General features: G+C 44.9%; 1 protein-coding gene across 2 annotated transcripts in view; it reads right to left on the reverse strand.

Annotated features, from left to right (window-relative positions):
• Positions 1-23,071, reverse strand: part of Spred2 (sprouty related EVH1 domain containing 2) — a 112,313-nt gene that overhangs the window by 54,367 nt on the left and 34,875 nt on the right. Inside the window, exon 2 of one of the 2 annotated variants that reach the window (XM_029554589.1) lies at positions 16,214-16,290. The exons of the other annotated variant lie outside the window; for it this stretch is intronic. The gene's annotated coding sequence lies outside the window, so the exon portion shown is untranslated. The remainder of the gene's footprint in view (positions 1-16,213; positions 16,291-23,071) is intronic. 2 annotated transcript variants of the gene reach the window in all.

The following is a 23,071-nucleotide window of genomic DNA, read 5'->3' on the forward strand; positions in this document are numbered from 1 at the left end:
GCACTGGCTATTAGCATCATTGCTACTATAAAGCTTCCGATAAAAATGGATCCTCCTGGGCTGACCTGAGAACCAGCTGGCTGCTTGAGAAGTACTTTCCCCCATATATGATTCAGTCTCCTTGACAAATATACTGCATTGTACTGGATGAGTCATCTGAGGGTTAGAGTCCGCATTTTATAGGCTTGTTGTGTCATTACTCACATTCAACATCCTGCTTCTCAAAAGTGGAAACTGGAAGCCTGACAGCTGACAGATGCCTTTTCCAATTAAAATATCGTTTAAAAAAATTCCTGTAAGTTAGGATGATCAATCATCCACAGAAGTCTGAAATGGCCAGGAAGCAGAGGACTGCCCCATACTCGAGATCCCAGTCTGTGGACCCCCAAGTGCAAGCTCACCACTGCCCTACCAAACAAAATAACTCATTCAGAACAATGCTCCTTCTCTCTGAAGCTGTCAAATGAACCAGGATATGTGGGGACCTTGTTGATTCTTGTACTTAAAAAAAAATTTTTATTTATTATTTTTATTTTATGTGTATTGAGTGTATTGCCTGCATGTGCGTAAATGCACTTGTGTCATGCAATGTTTGCAGAGGGCAGAAGAGGGCGTCAAATCCTCAGGAACTGGAATTACAGATAGTTGTTAGCTGCTATGTGGGTGCCCGGGTCCTCCGCCAAGAGCAGCCAGTGCTCTTAACCCCTGAGCCGTCTCTCCAGCCCCTGGATGAATTTTCTTAAGTAGGATGGTGGTATTACGCACATAAAATTTCTGCTTTTATTTATTATTTTTATTATGTTTATGAGTGTTTTGCCTGCATGTATGTAAGTGCACCCACGTTGTGCAATGCCTGCAGAGGCCAGAAGAAGGACACTGGATTCCCTACAAATAGAGTTATAAATGGTTGTTATCTGCCATGTGGGTGCTGGGAACCAAACCTGGGTCCTCGAACAGCAGCCAGTGGTCTCAACTGTGTAGTCATCTCTCTAGCCCCTATTTATTTTTGTTTTATGTGTATGAGTGTTCTGCCAGCACATACACATGTAATGCCTATGGCGGCCAGAAGAGAGTATCAGATCCCTGGAACTGGAGTTACGGATAGCTGTGTGCTGTCATGAGGGTGCTGGGACTCTGCAAGAGCAGCCAGTGCTCTGAACTGCTGAACCATCTTTCCAGACCCTCTACTTTTAATCTTTTTCAATTTTCTATTTTTTATTTTGTGAGACAGGGTCTCACTATGTAGCCCTGACTGGTCTGGAAGAGCACTGGCTGCTCTTGCAGAGGATCTGGGTTTGAATCCCAGCATCCACATGGTGGCTAGCAACCATCCATAACTCCAGTGCTATGTAGACCAGGCTGGCCTGCCTCTGCCTCCTGAGTGCTGAGATTGAAGGCATGTGCAACCATGCCTAGCCAAAATATCTACTTTTTAGAAAGGCTGAAATACGTTAGGGGTAAAATGAAAGAATACCTGAGATGTTAAAAATATTTTAGCTGAAAAAAAAAAAAATCAAGAAAATACAAAGGCAAGGGTAAAGAAATATGGCAAAAATCTGGATAAACTGCTGCACCCGTGTGGTAAGTATGCACAGGCTGACTACATTTTCCTCTTCTTTTGAGTATCTCTGAAAGTTTTAATAAAATATTTTCTCACACACTTTTTCTCAGTCCATCTGATGTAGTGTGTTCCAGAACAAGGCACTTTTTAGTTAAGATGAAGCTGCCATGCCGGTGAGTCGGGGCGGGCGCGGTAAAGAGCCGGCACCATTCTTAGTATGACACCAAGTAGGTGTGGGAGCTAGATCTGCGGCTGCCTCAGTGTCCAGCTGGAATGAACCACATGTCCTAAGGCCACTGTGAAGGCTGCATCAATCCCCTGAATGAATGCCTTGGTAGCCTTCTTTCAAAAACTGGCTGGTGAGTGCCTCCTTATGCTCTAAGGACACAAGCCCCAGCCTTATTCATGAGCTCAGTGTTAACAGTATGAAGGAGAGGTGGCTACTCTCTCCGCTTCCTTATATGGCTCTGGGAATGCTCCATGAGAGCTTATGTAAGTCACGTCCATAGTCGCTTACACCAACGAAGCCCTATGAAGGTGGCAGTGTTGGCTCAACTTACTTCATGCTCCAAGCAAGGCTACTTAAATCATCTGGAGGAGGAAGACAGATTTGATTTCATGGGCAAGAAAAAAAAATCCAGATGGAGACTCTCTAATGCATGCTAAACAAAACCACTGCTGAAACTACATGTCATTCCGAAAACTCTTCCTGTTGATGCGCCATGAAAGCATGGCGAGTCACTCCAGACAGTAAAATACAGGGGTTCAGAACCTCTGCAGTGTCCTTCCAAGTTCTGAAATGAAGGTGGGAGGATGTCCTACGACAACCACTTCAACCAGTAACCAACTTTAAGTCTCAAAGATGCTGTCTGAGGGGACTGCAGACTGGCTACAAGTGGTAGGGGCAGTGTCCACGCCACATCGAATCACAACCTCCCTAAATCCAGACTGATAAGAATGGAGTGTGGGACTGAAATGGGACCTCAAGGACGGCAAGCTGTAAGGCTTACTCATCATCGTTCCCTATGTTCCTGACCTTTCCATATTATTTTCAAAGGATAACTGACCCTAACACAACATGTATTACAGGGGAAATTATATATACCTAGCACAAGGAGTTCTTATTAGCATTTTCAAGAAATAAATCTAGAGCTTATTAAAAGAGTTTCAAAAGTTGGGAGCCTCCTGACCATCTAGAGTAGCCTTTGCCATTATCCATGAAAACTGAGGAGCCTGAACAAGTGGGCATGATGGGGCGGTAGCCTGGGCCAGTGTTGGCGTTCCTAGCAAGAGCTGATTGGCCCTGGCGTGGCCATCCTGAGGTGCAGGAGTTCCCTCTACTTTCAGAGCACTGGGTCAGAGAACATGGGAATCAGTTTGCTGTTGTTGTTGGTGGTGGTTTTTTGTTTGTTTTTCTGTATTTTTGAGGCAGGGTTCCCCTGTAGCCCCAGCTGGCCTGGAATTCGCTATGTAGGCCAGGCTACCCTGGAACCCAGAGATCTGCCTGCCTCTGCCTCCTGAGTGCTGGGATTAAAGGTGTCTGTGGCCAAATCACTTTGTTTTTGGCTTCTGAGCCCCCAGGACTTCATATATTTATTTCCTAGCTTGGAATTTAAGAAACAAAACTAATCAGGGGAAGCAGATGGCTCCTATATCTTATACTTTTCTAACAGACTTATTTTCACAATTAACGACTTTTGTGTGTGCATACGTATGTGCCTGTGTGAGCTTATGTGCACCACAAGTATGCAGAAGCCCAAAGAGGCCAGAAGAGGTGTTGGTTTTCCTTGGACTGGAATTACAGGAGGTTGTGAGCTGCCATGTGGGTACTGGGAACTGAACCTGGATGTTCTGCAAAAACAGTAAGCACTCTTAACCACTAAGCTATTCATCTTTCCAGCCCCTAATATATTTATTTTTAAGGTTTCTGCTATGTTTAAATTTGTGAGTTTTTTCTTCTTCTAAGAAATCTGTATTCTGTTGCTAAAGACCAAATACAAACTGATGTCAAAATCTAAAAGTGATCATGGATGTAGGTAATACTCTATAATAAGAAAGAATGAACTTGGAATCCAGCTGACTTGGCTCAAAATCCAGGCCTACTTTGACTTAACATTATTTAACTTCTCTGAGCCTCAGTTTCCCTGTCTATAAAATGGGCATAATGTTATGGATCACCTCACAAAACCATTCTTTTTCAGAAAAAAATTTATTTAAAACATAATTCCCAGCTGAGCATGGTGGCACACTTAGCACTTGAGAGGTAGAAGCAAGAGGATCAGGAGTTCAAGGTCATCCCTGGTTTGTTTGCAAGTTTGAGGCCAGCATGGGTTACATAAGACCCTGACTCAAAAAAAAAAAAAAGAAAGGAAAAAAAAGGGATGGGGTGAGGGACTATCTAAAATGGAACTTTGTTCTTACCTTGACTATGTACAGTGTAAACTCCACAGAATGCTCATTTTACTCTGTAGTCTACAAATATACAAAACGGAAGCTTACTTAAATGTATATATTTATTAAGGTATTATATAGAAAAGTACCTTTGTTCTGCTTAGGCTGAGTTGGGAATAAGCCAACTATTGCACATGTGAAAATACGGTACATAACAGTCTGTGTAAGATGGTTACAGAAGTAAACCAGGTATCTTTACATGGCTTAGGTGACAGATGATCAGAAGACAAAACTAGGTTTTCCTTGTCAAAGTATTGGAGAACTTTGGCATCGTCACACAAAACTGTTTTGAATGGGGTCAGTGTGACGACCTGCACTGAGCACTTGGTGTAAGAGCTGGGCTACACACACAGATCACTCTTCAATTTACACAACAGCAGCAGTAAGGAGGTTTGTAGATTTTACGAACTGATTTCTGGGGTGGACAAACTGTGGCCAGTCACCACACTCATTTGTTTATATTGTCTTCCCCAGCTACAAAGACGGAGTTGAGCAGCTGTTTCAGAAACCGTATGGTCCCCACAGCTAAGACTCAAGTTTGATGATCCTAGTGATCAACATCTGGGGGGTAGGATAAAGAACTTTTAGAAGTCTCTTCTCTGTAAAGTGTTGCCCACTGTTCCCCAGTCTGCTTCACATTCCAATCTGGATCAGATATGCAAGTGCTGTTTCCGGTGATCTGGACCTCAGGATCTGCTCCTTACAATGGGAATACCCAACTCTGTCTTGCAGCAGGATGGGAACTAAAATCTAAGGCTGCCTGTGGTTCTTTCTGCCTCCCTTCCATCCTGACCTGCCTCCTCAGAGAGCCCCCTCCTCACTTCAGAGTTTGGTCCACCAGCTGTACTGTGTCAGGCCACAACCATGCCTCCCTCCCCCAAGCACATCTGTGCAGTTTGCAGAAACCACATGTGTCCCCAGAGCTTGAAGCAAGAGGTGAAAGATGATCGGAAAGAAGGATTCAGGAAACCGAGCAAACAGAAATGAAGGATGCTTTCAAGAAGCGTTCATACGACTGCTGAGGGCCTTAGGAAGTTAGGGCTGCACAACATGGGCACTGATGAAGAGAGCCCCACCAGGAGACAGGCCATGCAAGGAGTGAAAGGAACGCCTCAAACGCAGCCCCGAGGCCAATCTTTCTGCACATTTTCTTTGGCAGGAAAACTTGTTTATTGGGGAAAACGGATTCACAGCATTAATGGATAATGCAGGTGAAGGGACTCCTGGGAGTGGTCCCTGGGAGGGGAAATCTGAACAAAAGAAGCCATTCTGTGCCTTCACTAATGTTCTCTTTAAAAAAAAAAAAAAAAAAAAAAAGTCCTGGCCAGCCGCTGGATAGAGATGGAATCTGGGGTGGACATGGACAAATAGTGTCTTTCTGGTGGTGGTTTGTTGCTTTTCTAACAGATAAATATCTTTGAAAAATCAGTCCAATAGGACTGGCCACAGGGTGGGGTGGGGCTGGGGGAGTGTAGATTTCTACTATTACCTATTGAGAGCAGAATTTTGGCGACAGCAGCACAGGGACCCAATCACCTTAGGCCAAACCAGTATTCATAAACTATAGCTGGAGGGCTGAAGAGTCAAAGAAGGCTCTCTGTGGTTAATCTGGAGAAAGGTTTGGCTTAGCCACAACCAAAAGACCTGTGCTGATGAGATACACATGGGCTATTAACCTGAACAGATTTTGTTTAAATAAGAGACCCTATGATGCTAAGGCCTTTCAGAGCTAGGATTGTAGACTTGGCCCACGTTTCCTTAGGAAAAGACAAAGGGAACCCACATTCACCCAATGCCCACCACCCCAGTGCTCAATAATTGTGTTCCTGGTCCATATGGAACAAAAATTGGGGCAGCCCTATTGGGTAGTTGCCCCCTTTGCAGGCTGAGTACCTCTGGCACAGCATATCACAAAGAGCCAGCTTTCTGGGAGAGGGAGAAAGAAACTGAATACTATCTCTAGGCAAATCACTCTGGAAAACCAGGGGACGACCCAGGGCTGGCTTACCAAGGAAAAAGGAAAGGCTAGGATTCGAGGTATTGTTTTTATGGCTGAGTTGGGGACCAGGTGTTTAAGAAGGTCAATTTTGACTTTAAGTCTAGAGCAGGCAGGCATTCCATGGGCCAATCAGGGCCAAGCCTGACTCCTGAAACCTGGGTTAGAGAGAAACCAAACATGCATCCAGGGCTGGAATATTAAGTTAAAGGGGCAGGGCTGGCTCAAGGCCTAGAAAGGGATATGGAGGTGCCAGGACCACCATTTAAGTGTCTTTGGCAGCTTATAACGAGCTCATGCCCCTGTGATCACAGACTGGTGCTGGACCTAAATGTCATTCAGCTCAGCTCAGCCCCCTCTGTGGTTTCACTTCCTCCATGCCAGAATGACACCTGAAGCTGCTTATGAGCTGTGCAGTGCCTGGAACAGGGCTGGTGAGAGGGCTCAGGGGGTAAAGGTGCCTGTTGCCAAGCCTGACAACTTGAGTTCGATCCCCAGGACCCACAGGTGGAAGGAGAGAAACAACTCCTAAGTTGTCTTCTGACCTCCACCCCCACCCCCCAAAAAGTTTAAAAAGTAGTTTGGGTGTGGTGTCATACACCTTTAATCCCAGAACCTGAGAGGCAGAGACAGGAGGATTTCTGTGAGTTCGATGCCAGCCTGGACAGGTTCCAGTCCAGTCAGGGATACTGAGTAAGACATCTCAAAACAAAACAAAATGTAAAAAAAATTTTTTTTAAATCAAAATCCAGTCTTCAGGAGAGAAGTCTATCACCTCTCATGAGTATGGTCATAAACAAAAAACAACAACAACAAAAACAAACCAAAACAACCTTATTCAAGTCTAGGGTAGCTTCCTCACTAAGCAAACCTTCCATGGGGTTGTCAGATGGCTAGAGAGATATTTGGCTGGAAATGCAAATCTCTCCTGGGAATTCTAAACAAGGACTCCTTAATAATTTATCTATGTAAATAACACAATTCAAGGAATTAGAAACCCTGAAATTCATCCTATTAAGAGGCAGTAGCTTTGGTTGGACTGTCACTAGTTAGGACTTTGAGTGTAGAAAGAAAGATGGCTCCAGTCTTACAAAAGACAGAAGGCAACATCTTAGATAGGCTGCAGGTGCTCACCTGTAATGTCCATTCTCAGGAGGACTGCCTCCAGTTTGAAAGCAGCCTGGGCTACACAGTGAATACCACACCATCGTGCCCTAGAGTGAGAATCTGTTTCAAAAACCCAAAACAGGGCTGGGCATGGTGGTGCATGCCTTTAATCCCAGCACTGGGGAGGCAATAGCAGGTGGGTCTCTATGAGACCAGCCAGGTTTACCTTGTGAGTTCTAGGCCAGCCAGGGCTACGCAGTGAGATTCTGTCTCAAAAAAAACCCAAATACATGAATAAAACCAAACAAACAAAAAACAGGGGCAGGCAAGATGGCTTAGCTGGTAAAGGCACTTGCTACCAAGCCTGAAAACTTGAGTTTAATCCCTGAGATCCACAAGGTGGAAGGAGATAGTGACTCCTGCAAATTGTCCTCTGACTTCCACGTGTGCTATGACACCTGTGTAAGCATACACAAATAAATAAATGTAATTAAAATACCCCGAATAACAACTGTAAACAATCACAAACATATCTTATCAGAAAAAGAAACCCACTGGGGCTGGAGATGCAGTCAGTGACAGAGGGTTTGCCTACATCCATGAGGTTGTGTTGGCTCCCCAACACAAGAAACAAAAGGGGAAGGAAGGGCAGGAACCTTGCTCAGGGCAGTAGTCAAGATGGGTGTCTTTCAGGAGTCTCACACAATCAGTTAGTCTTCAAATCCAACACACACTCAACAAGAGAGTAAGGAAGAGTCGGAAGGTATTTAGAGTAGAGGCCCTTCCTCTGAAAACATGCACCCCAGACTTGACCGATGGGGACCTGCAGGCCACATGCTCCCCAGTGCCTGTGTCTGGCCACTCTTGATGTGATGCGGCTCCTAAATGACTGGCCACTGCGCTTCCCAGCACCACAGAAAGGTGGCAGCTTATGCAGTGAGCCTTCAAGAACAGTCATAAGGTGGCATCCACCCTGTACAGCTGTTTAAAGAGGCTGGGGCTGGTGGGAAAGACAGTACCTCACCTGATCTGCACTTACTCTTGGAACATATTCACATGATGACCAAGGAAGGCGAGGATTACTTTCTGCCTTTGGCACCAGACATGTCAGAATGTCTTTCTTTGAAATTTTCTTTGTTTCGTTGTTTGTTACTGTTGTTAGGAGACAAGGTCTTGCTATGTAACCTAGGCTGTAACAGGGCTTTGTCACCACCACATCTAGCTAGAATTTTTTAAAGGAACAAATGCACAGGTGACCCAGACTGAGTGGGTAGTGAAGTGGGATCATCAGGAATGAGATAAAGTCAGCATAGAAAACAGAGACCCTGCATAATCGAACTCTATCTCATTCCGTCCACAAATTTCTATTGAGCATCTACTATGTATGCATCCTACTTCTTCCCAACCCAACAAATCACATTTGCCTTTTGTTTCCCTGAAGCTCTAGGATGGATTTGCTGCTGCAAGATTTTCCTTTCCCTGTTGGTATTACAGTCAAGTGGTTGATAGCAATAAGCACTCATCTTGATACTTAAAGACATCTCTAATATTAACTCATCCCATGTTTGTTTTTAGAAGCAATAGTGTAGAAAGCCTAAGTGTTCCTTGATAATAGATTAGTTAGATGAATGGTGGGACTGGGATGGACTCAGTGCACTTGACCCGAACCTGCAAAGACCCTCCAACCCACACCACAAAAATAGTCAATAAGTAAAATAATGTATCATTTTAGCAAAGTACTGTGCAAATGTAAAAAGAAAATGACTTTGGAGTTGTCTGTGTTTCAATACAGAAAGATCATTAAGAGCTGAAAAGCAAGGTCCAAAGCCTATCAAAATATGCTCCCTTTTTATGGGGGGGATGTATTTTCATAAGCCCTGGAAGGGTTCACAAAAAACATCTCCCTCCTTCCCAACCCCGCACCCTCCTAGTTCTTAGACTACAGGCCTAGCAACCACACCTGGGTTTATTCTACACTGGGGATCATTCCCAGGGCTTCTTGCTTGCTCACAAGTACTCTAGCAACTGAGCTACATCCCCAGGCCACAAAAAAAAATCTTCTAAAAGATGGCGTCTAGTGGCTGGAGAGATGGCTCAGCGGTTAAGAGCACTGGCTACTCTTGCAGAGGACCCAGGTTTGATTCCCAGCATCCACATGGTGGACAACAACTGTGTATAACTCCAGTCCCAGGGGAATCTAATGCCCTCTTCTGACCTCTGCAGGCACTGCACAACACTGGTACACTTACATACATGCAGATAATAGACTCGTACACATAAAATAAAAATAATAAACTTTTTTTTTTTTTTTTAAAAAAGATGGCTCAGGCTGGAGAGGTGTCTCAGTAGTTAGGAGCACTGACTGGTCTTGCAGAGAACCCGGGTTCGAGTCCCAGCACCCAATGGTGGCTAACAACCATCTGTAACTCCAGTTCTAAGGGATCCGACACCTTCTTTTGACCTCTCTTGGCATTTCACAACATGGGTGCACTTACATGCATTCAGAAAATCCACTCATACACAGGAAATAAAAATAAATGAATAAAACTTTTTAAAAAGATGGCTCCTGTTGGCTTGTTATGTGGGAGAAGAAAAGGATTACAGGATGTGGTAAAATGTACCTTTTTGCATTTTGATTTATGAATCAGGGAGTGCGGTACCTATAGAGAACAGGCCGCTAAAAGAATGCAGCTTTAATTAATCAGATAAATTGGTGGTTTTACTATGTCCTAGTTGATCTGTGTTATAAATTTCTGACCATCGCTGATTTAAACATCTGGGCTCACAGGAGACAAGTGAAATCTGTGGAACTCATTTCTCCCTCTTGAGTGGAGAAAGGAGGGCAGAGGGGATTTTAGGGATCTGAGACAAAGAACACGTGGGAGTGAACCTTCACCTTGCCCTGAGAGACAAAGTCAAGCATGTACAGGGCCTGCTCTCAGCTGCACCACAAAGTGAAATGCCCTTTTTAGTACCTCCATTTATGCTGTAGTTTTTGTGGCTTAGTCTGTGGGTGGAGCCCACATTCACTGCCCATTCTCCCTCTGTTCCTGCTTAGCACCTGATATTTATTTTAATGAAAGTTGAGAGCTGTCTTTGTAAAAAGCAGCTAGTGAGGAGAGTGGGTGAGCTCACCTCCCTCCCTGTTCCCTCCAGTTCTTGAATGAGTGCTGCAGTGAGTAGTTCCAAGAGTGAGGTCAAGTCCACACAGAGCCACCCTAGAGAAGCAAGGTGGCTGCTCCTCAAGGACAGCACGGTCCTGGCTGGCTCCAGGGGGAACTGCCGTCAAATCAGGACCCTCAGCAGAGCCCAGAAGGCCATCCCAGCCCTTCTCAGTCACAGCCTGTAGCAAAGAACAGACTGTCAGCTGTCTGGAAAAAGAGTTGACCCTACTGTCTTTCCTTATTTTTTGAGACAAGGTTTCACACAGCCCAGGAGTTTCTGATCCTTCTGTCTCCACCTCCCAAATACTGGGATTAGAGGGGGCACCACTATACCCACTCTACGGGGAGCTGAGAAGGGAAGGAAACTAGGGCTTCTTGTTTCCTTCTGCCAACTGAGTTATATCCCCAGTCCCAATCTCAGCCTTTCTGAAGGCAACCTTAAAAAAGCACTTGACGCTTACCAAAGGCAACTTGCCTTCAGGCAGACATGCTACATAGATGCTACAACTGGGGTCCCAGTGAGCCTCTCCTCTGGAACCTGGCAAGGCCCCTCCATGAGGGTTCAGTAGGTAGGAGAGGCCATCCTGTGAGCATCAGCTGAGCCAGGTGCCACGGACACCTTTCCAGATACACATACTAGTCATCACCTGTGTGTACACAGTGGCAGTGTCCTCACCCCAGGGTCAAAGTCAGATAATCAAAATAGATTATACTTTTCTGGGCCCTAATTAGAAAAAAACCCCAATAGTATAAAGGTACTTTTGAGAACAACTGAAGAAAATTGAGCATGGACTTGTTAGATAAGCTGAAGAAATAATCTTCTTGCCAGCTGTGGTGGCACATGCCTGTAGTCCCAGCACTCATGAGGCAGAGGCAGGCGGATCTCTGTGAATTCAAAGACAGCCTGGTCTACACAGTGAGTTCCAAGCGAGCTGGGACCACAGGAAGACTGTCTCAGAAAGAAGAAGAAGAGGGAGGAGGAGGAGGAGGAGGAGGAGAGGGGGAGGGGAAGGGGAGGGGAAGAAAGAATCTTTTCTAGGATGATAATGGTATGGTGGTTCTTGTTTTAAGTCCTTACCTCTTAGTGATATATACAGAAGTATTTATGTATGAAATTTTGAGACTTTGCTTTAAAATGTTCTAGCTTGCCCCTCCCCCAGTGAAAAGTGTATGTTGTGGGCAGAGATGGCTGAGCTAACCAGAGTACATACAGGGCAGAGCATTACACTACTCATCTATGAGTATTTAAAATACTTCATATGGGCCTGGAGAGATGGCTCAGTAGTTAAGAGTACTGGATGCTCTTCCAGAGGATCCTGGTTCAATTCCCAGCACCCACATAGTGGGGCTAACAACCATCTGTAACTCCAGTTCCAGGGGATCCGATGCCTTCTTCTGATCACCTCAGGCATTGCACGTCACAGGTATACTTACAATCATGCAGGCAATACACTCATATACATAAAATTTGAAAAATGACAACAAACATTTCATGTTAAGAAAAAATGCTGTCACAATGGCTATCTACCCCCAAGACCTCATACTGACCAGGTAAGCCCAGTGGGATGACACTGCCCTGGACAATCCATAAACGACAGAGTTAATGCCACACTTTGTAATAACACCAGACTTTTCTCTGCCAACAAAGACACCAGTTCTCAAACTTGGCTGCCCGTTGGGTCACACGTAAGGTTTCTGTTCTTTTAGCAGTGTCTAATTTGTTTGGGATGCAGCCTGAATTTCTGGATTTTTTCAAAGCTTTCCGGGTAATTCTAATGCACCACAAATTTTAAGAATTAGTGCTATGAGAACCTGTCAAAGCTGCTCAGGAAGAAGCAGGGGGTAAGATGTGAGGGGACAGTGGCAGCTGGACACAAGCCATCTTGGGTCCTGGTTGGCCTGCCTCTCCAGGCAGGACCCCAGATCTGGGGTCTGGTCCAGTTTTCCTGAATTACTAGGATAGTCAAGGATAACACTAGCACGCTCTGGTACAAACTAAGGGGTTGATTAAAGGCAGAATTGGGGTCTACTTTCTATCTACATCCCACAAGCTATCATATCCCTTCTTGCTAACAACAGCATTAAGTCTCTGCATATTGCAGAGACCACAGTCTATTCAGGCTACAGATAAAGTCCTGTTTTAACTGGCTAAGGATTGTAAGCAGCAGGCAAATTTGTTCCTGCGGCCTAACGGCTGGCCTTATTCAAACAGAGAGGAACCAGCAGTTTTCTTAGGCGTGTGAGCCTCACTTCACAGGGGACTGGGAAGATTTTTCTGTGTACGTATTTTGATGTACAACTGTGAGCCTCTGCCCACTTTCTTGTGGTTAAGTCTAGAGTCATTCTCAGGATTTTGGGAGAGATGGAGAGTTTGCATCTGTCGAGGCTCCTTCTGTATGTTAAGTGACCATCCCTCACAACAGCCCTTAAGTGTAATCGTGCTCCCCTTTTACAGAGGAGAGGCATGAGACCAGGGCTGAATCAGTGCAGTGGCAGAAAAGCCAGAACCTGTCCCAGCCAAAGCCCCATGCCCTTTCCACAGCCATATCCTTCAAGATAGCTTGAACATGGCATCTTATTCTACTTACAGGAAAGAATCCAAAGGCAGCTTGGTCACCCCACTCTCCTACATGAACTTGAAAGTACAACCCTTAAACTTGTCCTTATGACTCTCCCTGGAGACAGGCCTGTCCTCTACCCTAACTGAGCCCAGCTGGGCTGCTTTTGAACTGCCTAGTCGGTGGTAGTACACCAGAGAACTAGTGCCTCTCACAAACTCAGCTTTTATTTATTTATTTATTTATTTATTTATTTATTTATTTATTCATTCATTCATTTATTTATTTTTGTGGTGCTGGGAATCAAATCCAGTGCTAGATCAGTGCTCTATCTGTAAGTTACACCACGGCCCTTTCAAAGCCTCTCAGTCTTTTATTGACAGTATTTTTTTTAATTATTTTTATTTTATGTGTATTTGTGTATTGCATGCATGTATGCAAGTGCATCTGTGTCGTGCAACGTCCACGGAGGACAGAAGGCATCGGATCCCCTGGAACTGGTGTTACAGACGTTGTTAGCCTTCATGTGGGTGCTGGGATTCAAACTCAGGTCCTCTGCAAGAGGAATCAGTGTTCTAAATCCTTGAGCCATCTCTCCAGCCCTTTATTGTTGGCTTTTGAGAAAGAGTCTTCCTATGTTGCCCAGAGTGGTCTCATACTTGAAAGACTTCAAGGCTCAAGAGAAAGTTATCCTCTGACCTCCATATACATGCTGTGGCATGTATGTGTGTACATACACACAATAAACTAAACTAACAAATAAATAAATGTAAAAAAGTAAAACACTAGCCACAGAAAGACACTCCACCACAACCTGGGCTTGGCCTTTCTGATTTGGCCTTTGTCCCTGTGAGTCCCAATTGAAAATCTCTCTGAGGAAAAGTCAGACACACCAGGATGGAAAAGTTCTCTTATCATTTGGAGAAAATAATTTAGGGCTGGGTAGATAAACATGTACAGGAAATACTTCTATAGAGGTCCTGATCTTCTGAAGACTAATAACCCAGGAACTGGAGACCAGCCTCAAAGTCAGAGGAAATAGGCAAGTTACAAAAACAGGAAGAACAGGAAGTTTATTTTTGGATGAATATTTGTTCTAGTGAAGCTCTCGATGCTGACAAAAACCTTGATCTGCAGGTCATCTGCTGAGCAGCTGTGGCCTGTTTCCATAAGCTGCCCCTCCAGAGATTTCCGGGTCTTTCTTGCCCTGCTCACGCAAAGCACCTGCCTCACCATCACCAACACAAGATTTCTTTCCCCAGCAGCCCTGTTGGGGTATAGGATCTCAGGCCTAGTCAGGACCCCGGCCCTCTACAGTAGCCTCTCTCCCTTCCATCCCTATGTCAGAGCAGACTGTCTTCAGCAGGCCTGGGAACTGCAGTGATTGGTATCTGCCCATGTCACAGCATGATGTCCTCAGCTGCTCTCGGTAGACCAGCAGTCTTCCTAGTCCCATTGGTCTTATACCCCATCACAGAACCTTCCACGGTTCTCTACAGAGTAAAGCCAAATGGTTTTGAGCATGACAGACAGAGTTCTTTAAAATCTTACACAACCACTTTATACCTCATCTTGACATGCAGGACCAACTGCATGATTTGCAGGACTAAGGCAAAAAGAAAATATTTTGTGGGGCCACCCTTGGTTCACATAGAATTTCAGGAGCTGGGGGTACAGCTCACTGGGCAAGTGCTGACACAGCATATGTAAGGCTCAGGGTTTGAGTCTCAGCACAATAAATAAGACTTTCAAGATCACAACGGTAGAGCATTAGACCAGGTGTGAGGCCAAATGTGACAGCACAGGTAGACCCCGAGCTCTCAGGTGCCCCCCTCAAGTCCCCCACCTTGGGGCTTCTCCCCTGAGTTCTCCGGCCTTGATTAACTGTCCCCCCCCCCCCCGCCCAGTCTCATTAGACCAAATGCCCCAGTGCCTCTTGCCTCTGCCTGTCTAAAACGTCCAGGTGCATGGTAGGTTTGCAGTAATTTTTACTTAGTAGTCAGTAGGAATTTTGCCTCCACCTCTGTTACTTGTGGAGTCTCCTATAATCTTGTCAGGTAACACTTGAAAGGGAAAATATCTGAGGTTTTCCTTTCACCAAGGAGGCGAGGTCCTGTCTGCTGGAGTAGTGGCTCAGGTAACACTTGAAAGGGACAATATGAACCTGAGGTTTTCCTTTCACCAAGGAGGCGAGGTCCTGTCTGCTGGAGTAGTGGAGGCCTGGAAGGGGAACGCCTCCCGCAGCCACCTTTACGAAGCCTGCTGCCAGACAAAGAGCACAGTGTTGACTCTTGGCAGTGGCTGCACAGGTGGCCAGGCCCACACAGCGGTGTAGAGAGGGGAATGAGGAGTCAGCATTGCCTTCTGCCCTTCCTCCTGTGAGGTCAGGCAGACCCCAGGGAGAAGAGTGTGAGCTAATGCTAGATTCCCTCCCCTCTGCCACAAAACAGCAGGACGAGCCTGCGAACTTTATTAAGCTCTCCCCTTCCTGGCAATGGGTGATCTTTGCAGGGAAATGTCTGTTCTGAGAAGAGGCAGTGAGGAAGCAGAAAAGTTCAGATGATCACTCCCCCTCAATGCAGAGACCTGCCTATTATTACCTGTCTACAGGGTCTCACTGCATAGCCATGGCTGGCCTGGAACTTGGTAAGCAGAACAGGCCGCTTATCGGCTGGCTTCACATTTGCAGCAAATCCTCCTGTTCCTCCTCACAAGTGCTAGGACTATAGGTCTGGGTCACCACACCAGACTTATTTCATTCTATTCTTTAAAAATAATTTTATTCATTAATTTGGCAAGAGAGAGTGTGGGATCCCCTGAAACTGGAGCTACCGGATGGCTATTAGCTACCATGTGGGTGCTGGGACTCGAACCTGGGTCCTCTGCAAGAGCAGCCAGTGCTTTTAACCACGGAACTCCAGGCCCCTTCATTCTATTTTTTAAGAGTAAGAAAAACATTGCAGATTCCAAATAGCTTCCTAACCGTTTAGGCAAAGTTGATTTTTCCAGCAATTAAATGTCAATGGATTGTGCCTATGACAAAAAGTGAGCATTATACATTTAAAAGCAACCAGCCTTCAATATCAGGTCTTCACCAAACTGAATGAAGGAGCCTTCCTACTCCAACAGGCATCCTGCTGGGTTAGGGCCAGATGACTCATTCTGTCTCTCAGGGGCACTGGTTCAGGCCTCACTTTTCTCATTTATCTATGTATACACTTAAAAGAATGTCTCCCTCTAAAAGAAAGTATAAGGTCACTTCTGACTGTTTGAGACCCAGAAGCATGCTACAAACCCAGTAAGCTGGTGTTTGTCAAGTATCTGCCATCTTCATCGTTCCAGCACGGTTCCCACTTCACAGAGGGAGAGAACTCACAGGTCTGAGGAAGAAGCTTCAGGTTCGGGCTTTTCCGTTATTCTTCATGTTCAGAGCCCTCTGCGGTTTGAGAAGTCCTGGGCATGAAAAGCACTTTTTAGGATATCTACCGTAGAGTCCTAGCTGTCCTGTGCTGTTCACCCCAAAATCACACTGAGGAAAAATTTCACAGATGGCTCTTTAAGAACTATCTCTGAAAACAATACAACACTACACAAAACGGAAACCTAACTGAATCATTTTAGCATTACAGAGAAATATTTCTGTAGTAAGATATTCCCCAACATCCCAAGGTGGAGGCCAGGGGGTACTCTTGCACAACAGGGGGAGTCTATGAGGTACGGTGTGGTGCAAAAGCCATACAGGTCCCTTAGCTGCCACCACACAACGCTGAGGGTGGACACTCAACAGCTACCTAGATTACCTTCTTCCTCAGCCCAGACTGACTGGTGCTTTCTCCTTAAGGGGGACAGCCACTGCTCTGCTGCAGGTACCCCACAGAGCAGCATGGACTGCCCCCCACAGAGGCTCCTCATTTTCATGAACAGTAACTGATTTCATACAAAATAATGGTTCTCAGTGTAGATAGTAGAGAGCATTCAATTCTAAGACCTACAAATGAAAAATAGTACAAAAATGTAAAACATGCCATAAATGCTTCTAAGTTATTTCTGAAGCTAACAGTGATCACACTGAAAGCTTAGGCAACTGTTTATAGATTAACTTGGGTAGAGATACTACTATTTGGTTAAAATAAATTCAGAAGTATCCAAATACGAATGTATTTCCCACCGAGTTCTATAGACTGTCAAAGTAAAAGTGAAAAACACGCACACACACACAAAGAGAACTTTACTAACACTGAAAACCCAGGGACAGCATCTATCTAAAAGCCACCAACCATGATTCACCCATGAGGCTCATGCCTTAAGGGTTCATTCATTACAGCTGCTAAAAGCCAGACTAGCATTTTAGTCACCTACTTTAAAACAAAGCTTATGAAACTCTCAATCTGAGCCCTCCAGGTAGAGACTGCATGTCTCCCATTAGGGGCAGGGCCGAAGACATTATTGGTGCCCAACAAATGATTGGGCAATATCAGCCTTGGGCAAATATGGGTCAGGGTGTCACACACAGCCTGGCTCCCAGCTCCTACTCAATCCTGGGCCTTACAAAATGGCCAAGACTACACACTTGTGGCTCCATTTCTGGTGACTTCTTGAGTCCCTAAGAGAATAGCCACGACCCCAGAAACCAGCTTTGCTATGTGCTTTCATGAAGAAGACAGCTGGGTGGTCCCTGAACTCAGGGGATTACCAAGTACTCGCAGGGGTTGTTACTAATGGGACAGTAAAATTCCTCAGTCCCCTCCAATGACTAAATGACTACACTAGTACAGACAAGGAACCAAAACCTTCCTTTACAAAGGAAGTTGTCTCTGTAAAGCAAGAATCAACTCTTAAGCATAGGATTCTGTATTGAAAGGACCTATTCTGGAATTGAGCAGTCTTTCTCAGTCTACCCCATCCTCAATTCTCCTTGGCTTAGGAGCATATTGCTCTCTTGGGCAGTCACACAAGCCACAGGCAAAGCAAGAGACCTGCCACCATTCAGTGGGTTCGGCACGTAGGGTGAGGAGGTTGATTTTGTACTTCTAACAGCTCCACAGTGATGCTGCCCAGCAGATATCTTGGCTCCAGGGCCCCTGGCTGGTCCAGCCTGTCCCCAGGGCCTGTAGGCAGAAGCTGTAGTTTCTGAGGCATGAGCCCGCTTCCCTGGAGGATGAAAACCCTTCGTTTTATAGCTCTGCTCTAGCTTAGGGAACCTACCCGGCCAGGCTGCAGAACAAGTCTTCTGTTGTCAACCCAAAAGACCTTCATTCTCCTTCCAGAGAGGCAGCAATACACAATTCAAGACACATCAGGCCTTCCCTTCTCTTTCCCTCTTCTCCCCCCTTCTATCCCTTTCCTCTTCTGAAACGTCCTGCCTTAATTCTAATGACACCCGTGTGTACCTTACTTCTTTTACATTTGAGCAAGAATTTAGTTTTTCAACACAACTTCTTCTCTGATCACTCTCCCTCCAGAGTGTGTAATGGGGAGGGAGGGTTACACATTTGTTCGAGAGAAACATGGGTTTTCTGAACTATAACAGCAAGGCCAAACTTCAGGTTTGTTTCACTTTAAACATAACAGCATTCACAAGGAAGTGTCTACAACTCAGCCTTGTCAAATAACAAACTTCAAAGATTCTCCCACACCTGAAAAAGAAATGTGGGAGCCGGCAAGATGGCTTAACAGGTAAAGTATGTGCCTCCTGAGGACCCAGGTTTGATCCCACAGGATCCACATTACAGAGAGAACCAACTCCCACAAGTTCTCTGAGCTCCACATGAGCACCCTGACATGTATGCACCATGGTATGTGTGAGTGAGTGCACATACAGAAAAATGAACAAACATTTAAAAATAAAATTTAAGAAAGACAGGAAGGAAGGAAGGAAGGAAGGAGGGAGGGAGGGAGGGAGGGAAGGAAGGAAGGAAGGAAGGAAGGAAGGAAGGAAGGAAGGAAGGAAGGAAGGAAGGAAGGAAGGAAGGAGTCTTGTGCCACTATCTCCTGGTGGAGGAATGCAACAGTCTCCCACTATTTAATTAATGTGAAAAAACAAGCAATGAAGCAAACTGGTACAGCCCTCAGCAACGTACAGCAAGTTCAGTGTTGTGTCCCCACCCACCACCATGTGCCCCCCCCCAGGTTTGCAGCAGCCCTCCAGCTGGAACTCACTATGTAAACCAGGCTGACCTCAATCTCACACAGATCTGCCTGCCTCTGCCTCTAATGCTGGAACTAAAGGTGTGTGCCACCACACCTGGCTGTATTTCTTTTTGATACAGACATGGAATGGCTCTAACTTGAATCATTGAAAGCTCTTTGCCATACACAGATTTTGAAGAAACTAGAAATTTTGTCGTGAGAGTAAAATTACATTAAAACAAACATGAAATACATTTTGAAATCCTGGTTATGAAAATCAGGTTTGTTAAAGAAATGATTACAACAGGCTGGACGAGGCTGAGAATGTGTGGCTTGATTAAACTGGGTTTGCTTAGCATACATGAGGACCTGGGTTCCCAGGCCTGCTAGAACCAAATCAAATCTAATTCTAAAATAAAAAAAATTCAAATAGTCAAGGAGGTAGAAAGAAAGAAAGAAAGAAAGAAAGAAAGAAAGAAAGAAAGAAAGAAAGAAAGAAAGAAAGGAAGGAAGGAAGGAAGAGGAAGGAAGGAAGGAAGGAAGGAAGGAAGAAACATACAGGCAGAACATCCCTAATAAAAAAGACTCAAGGTGCTGGGGATGTGGCTCAGTTGGTACAATGTTTGCGTAGCATGCACAAGGCCCTGGGCTCAATCCCTCAGCACTATATAAACAGAGAGAGAAACTTATTAAGAAAAAATGAAAAGAAAACTCAGAATGCACCAAAATCATTAACTTTTTGAGTACTGATGTGATACAAGTAGAACGTTCTACACAATGAAACTTTGTTTTGTACATAAAATTATTACTATTGTTGTTTTCGATAGAGTCTCATATAGTATAAGCTGGTTTTAAACTTCCTGCAGCTAAGGTAATGTGTATCCTGTGTGTGTGTGTGTGTGTGTGTGTGTGTGTGTGTGTGTGCCTGAGAGCGTGTGTATCCAATATATGCAAATACTCCAAAATCTAAAAATATCCCAAATAAGAAAATTTCTGGTCAGAAGCATTTTGGACGCATGACAGAACAGTTGGGCCATGAGGGCCTCAGTGGGACAAAGCTGAGGATGGTACCCAGATATCTCACTGCCTTCCCATGCTTGGATTCTCCCCTAAAGTTTGCAGAGTCTAAAACCTTCATGCATGATTACAAACCTACAGAGATGCCTGGTGGTCTGGGCTGAGAGCCTCAGGGAGGAGGTTGACTGATATTCTCAGCAAAATAAGGAAAAGAAGCTGTTTCCAGGCCTCACCCGGACCCAACCACAAGTCTAAAAGAGCACCAAGACCAGCAGCCAGTAGCCACGCTAAGAAAATCCCTTCCCCAGGCTCCTGGGCAAGGTCAAAGTCCTTCCCAGCCACAGCACTAGGGCAAGGGTGAAGCAGCAGTGAGCCCAGCCTGGTTAGGCCAGCGGCCTGGCATGGGCAGTGATGGCATGGCAGCTGACAAGATGAACAGCACGAACACCACCGCTCTGCTCTGTAGTGGTACCGGTAGCGGTCACCAGCCTGGATGCCAGATCCAGGCTGCCTGAGTTCAAGTGCATCCTCTCACGAGCTGTCGGATCCTGAACAAACTGCTCAGCTCAGTCTCTTCATGCCTCTGCGAATGGGGACGCACAGTAAGACCTCCTTCCAGGAATGCGGTTTGAGCACACCAAAGGCATTTACAGCAGGATGGGTCGTATTCTGGCGCGCTTTAAGGTTTTGCACAGGTTTTTTCTATATGTTCTCAAAGAAACTATTAATTTTACCATCGGAAAACTTAACACCATCACTACTTAGGCCAGTCATCATCACCTTGCTACTTTTGTTAGTGTGGTCCTTCTTGCTTAGTAGCATAATTTCATCTCAGTATACATACATGCATGTGTATCATATATACTAGAATGCTCAACTGTCCAGAATAGCACTTTCAATCATGCACACACGCATGCACGCACACAGCAAGAACCCCTAACGCCACAGCATAGGCTGTGCTATTACTACACACATTTTAGGTAAAATGTGGATCAGGTCACACTGGTGGAGTTTCGTATCTTGTTCACCTAGCATTGTAGTCTCTGTGTCATTAACAATTCCTTGTGGGGCTGGAGAGACAACTCAGCTGTTAAGAGCACGTACTGCTCTTGCTGAATTTCTGAGTCTGGTAATAAATCTTAAAAAAAATTTACTTATGTACTTTTACTTTACATATGAGTGTTTTGTCTGCATGTATCTAAGTGCACCCGTGTCATGCAATGCCCTTGGAGGCCAGAAAGATCCCCTGGAACTAGAGTTACAGACGGTCATTAGCTGCCATGTGGATGCTGGGAACTGAGACCTGGTCCTCTGCAAGAACAGCAGTGGTCTTAACCACGGAGCCACCTATCCAAGACCCCTTAAAAAAAAGTTCCTTGAAAGCTCTGTTTTCCAAGGCTGCACAGCACGTGGCTGTCCACGTAGCTTAACCACTCTACTAGGCTCTTGTCAACATTTTTACTCATAAAGCTTTAAACATTTCATCTCATTTTATCTTTAGGTTTCTAGAAGAGGAATTTTGGTGGCAGAGGAGGGGGAATGAACACAAATGATTAACCTGCTTTCCAAAAAGAGAATAATGAATTCTCCTTCCAATAATGGTACATGAAAAATGTTTCTCACCAAAACCACAATTATATCGTAAAACATTTTCCATCTGACAGTAAGTTGAAAAGTTGCTATTATGTTTTCATTATACTCATTTCATAAGTTATAGGGTTAACTATCGTTTTAGCTAACAATTTTTCTCTTTTAACTAGTTAGCTTGACTTAAAAAAAAAGAATTGTTGGAGCATGGAAGAACTGTCCAGTAAAGGCGCTAGCCACACAAGCCTGGCAACCTGAGTTCTAGCCTTGGAACTCACTTAAAAAGCCATTTGCAGAACTGCTTGGCCACAGAAGCTCACAGGCCATCAGCCTGGAGTGCTCGGCATGGTGCAGTGCAATAAGGGACAGCAGATCTTTCCTCGACAAGATGGAGGGCAAGAATCAACTCCTGGAAGCTGTTCTCTGACCACCACATGTGCAATATGATGCACTGTGCACCTGTACTCACACGTATACACACACACATACACACACACACACTAAAATAAAAAAGAACTGTACTCACACGTATACACGCACACACATAGTAAAATAATTGTCTATTTTATTATTTGTCTTAATGTCCCTTATAATTCCCCAAATTTGGAATTTTCTATTAACTGTTCATATATTGTAACTGAAGCAAACTTTTTCTTTGTGTTAAATTTCTCTGTATTGTATAAAATCAAGCTTGGAAACTTATCATTGACTTCCTCTGTAAATATTTTCTTGCCCCACCCCTGGCCCCAGAAGGGGGCAGGATCTCTCTATGTAGCCCTGGCTGGCCCTGAACTCACAGAGATCCACCTGCTTCTGCCTCCCGAGTGCTGGGATTAAAGGTGTATGCCACCACAGCCAGCCTGATACTTTTATGTGTGGACAATTATGTTTCCTTCAAAGCTGAGTTAAAATATTCACCCCTGTGTTCTGTAAATTTATTCCCTCAGAGTTTTGAGAGAAAATTGGAAAGAAATCACAAAGTTCATGGTACAATGGAGTTATGTTGGCATGAGGAAACCATTAAAAAGTTAAATCTGCAGGATACAGACTGGGGAAATGTGTGAGACCTACTCTCTGTAATGAATCAGCTCATTAGAAGGTGTGTACTTGAAGCAGGGCAAGGTGGCGCACGCACGCCTTTAATCCCAGCATTTGGGAGGCAAGAGGCAGGTGGATCTCTGTGAGTTCTCTCTCAAGAGTGAGACCCTGTCTCAAAAAGACAAAAAACAAAACAAAACAAACCCCCCAGATGTACTTGAAGCTGGTAGGGAAGGTAGTATGCACACCTTTAATCCCTGAGTTTGATCTGTGGAATCCCAGTGTGGTGGTTTGAATGAAATTGTCCCCCATAGGCTCCAAGTATTTGGACATTTTGTCCCCAGATGATGGCGCTGTTTGGGGCGGCCTTAGAAGGTGTGGCTATCCTGGAGGAAGCACGTCACTGGGGGTGGTGGGCTTAGAGAGATCTTAAGCCTTGCTGGATCTCCAGTTGCTCTCTTGC

This window comes from Nannospalax galili, unplaced genomic scaffold, assembly GCF_000622305.1.
Source record: "Nannospalax galili isolate Female #2095 unplaced genomic scaffold, S.galili_v1.0 scaffold1650, whole genome shotgun sequence".
NCBI lineage: Eukaryota > Metazoa > Chordata > Mammalia > Rodentia > Spalacidae > Nannospalax > Nannospalax galili.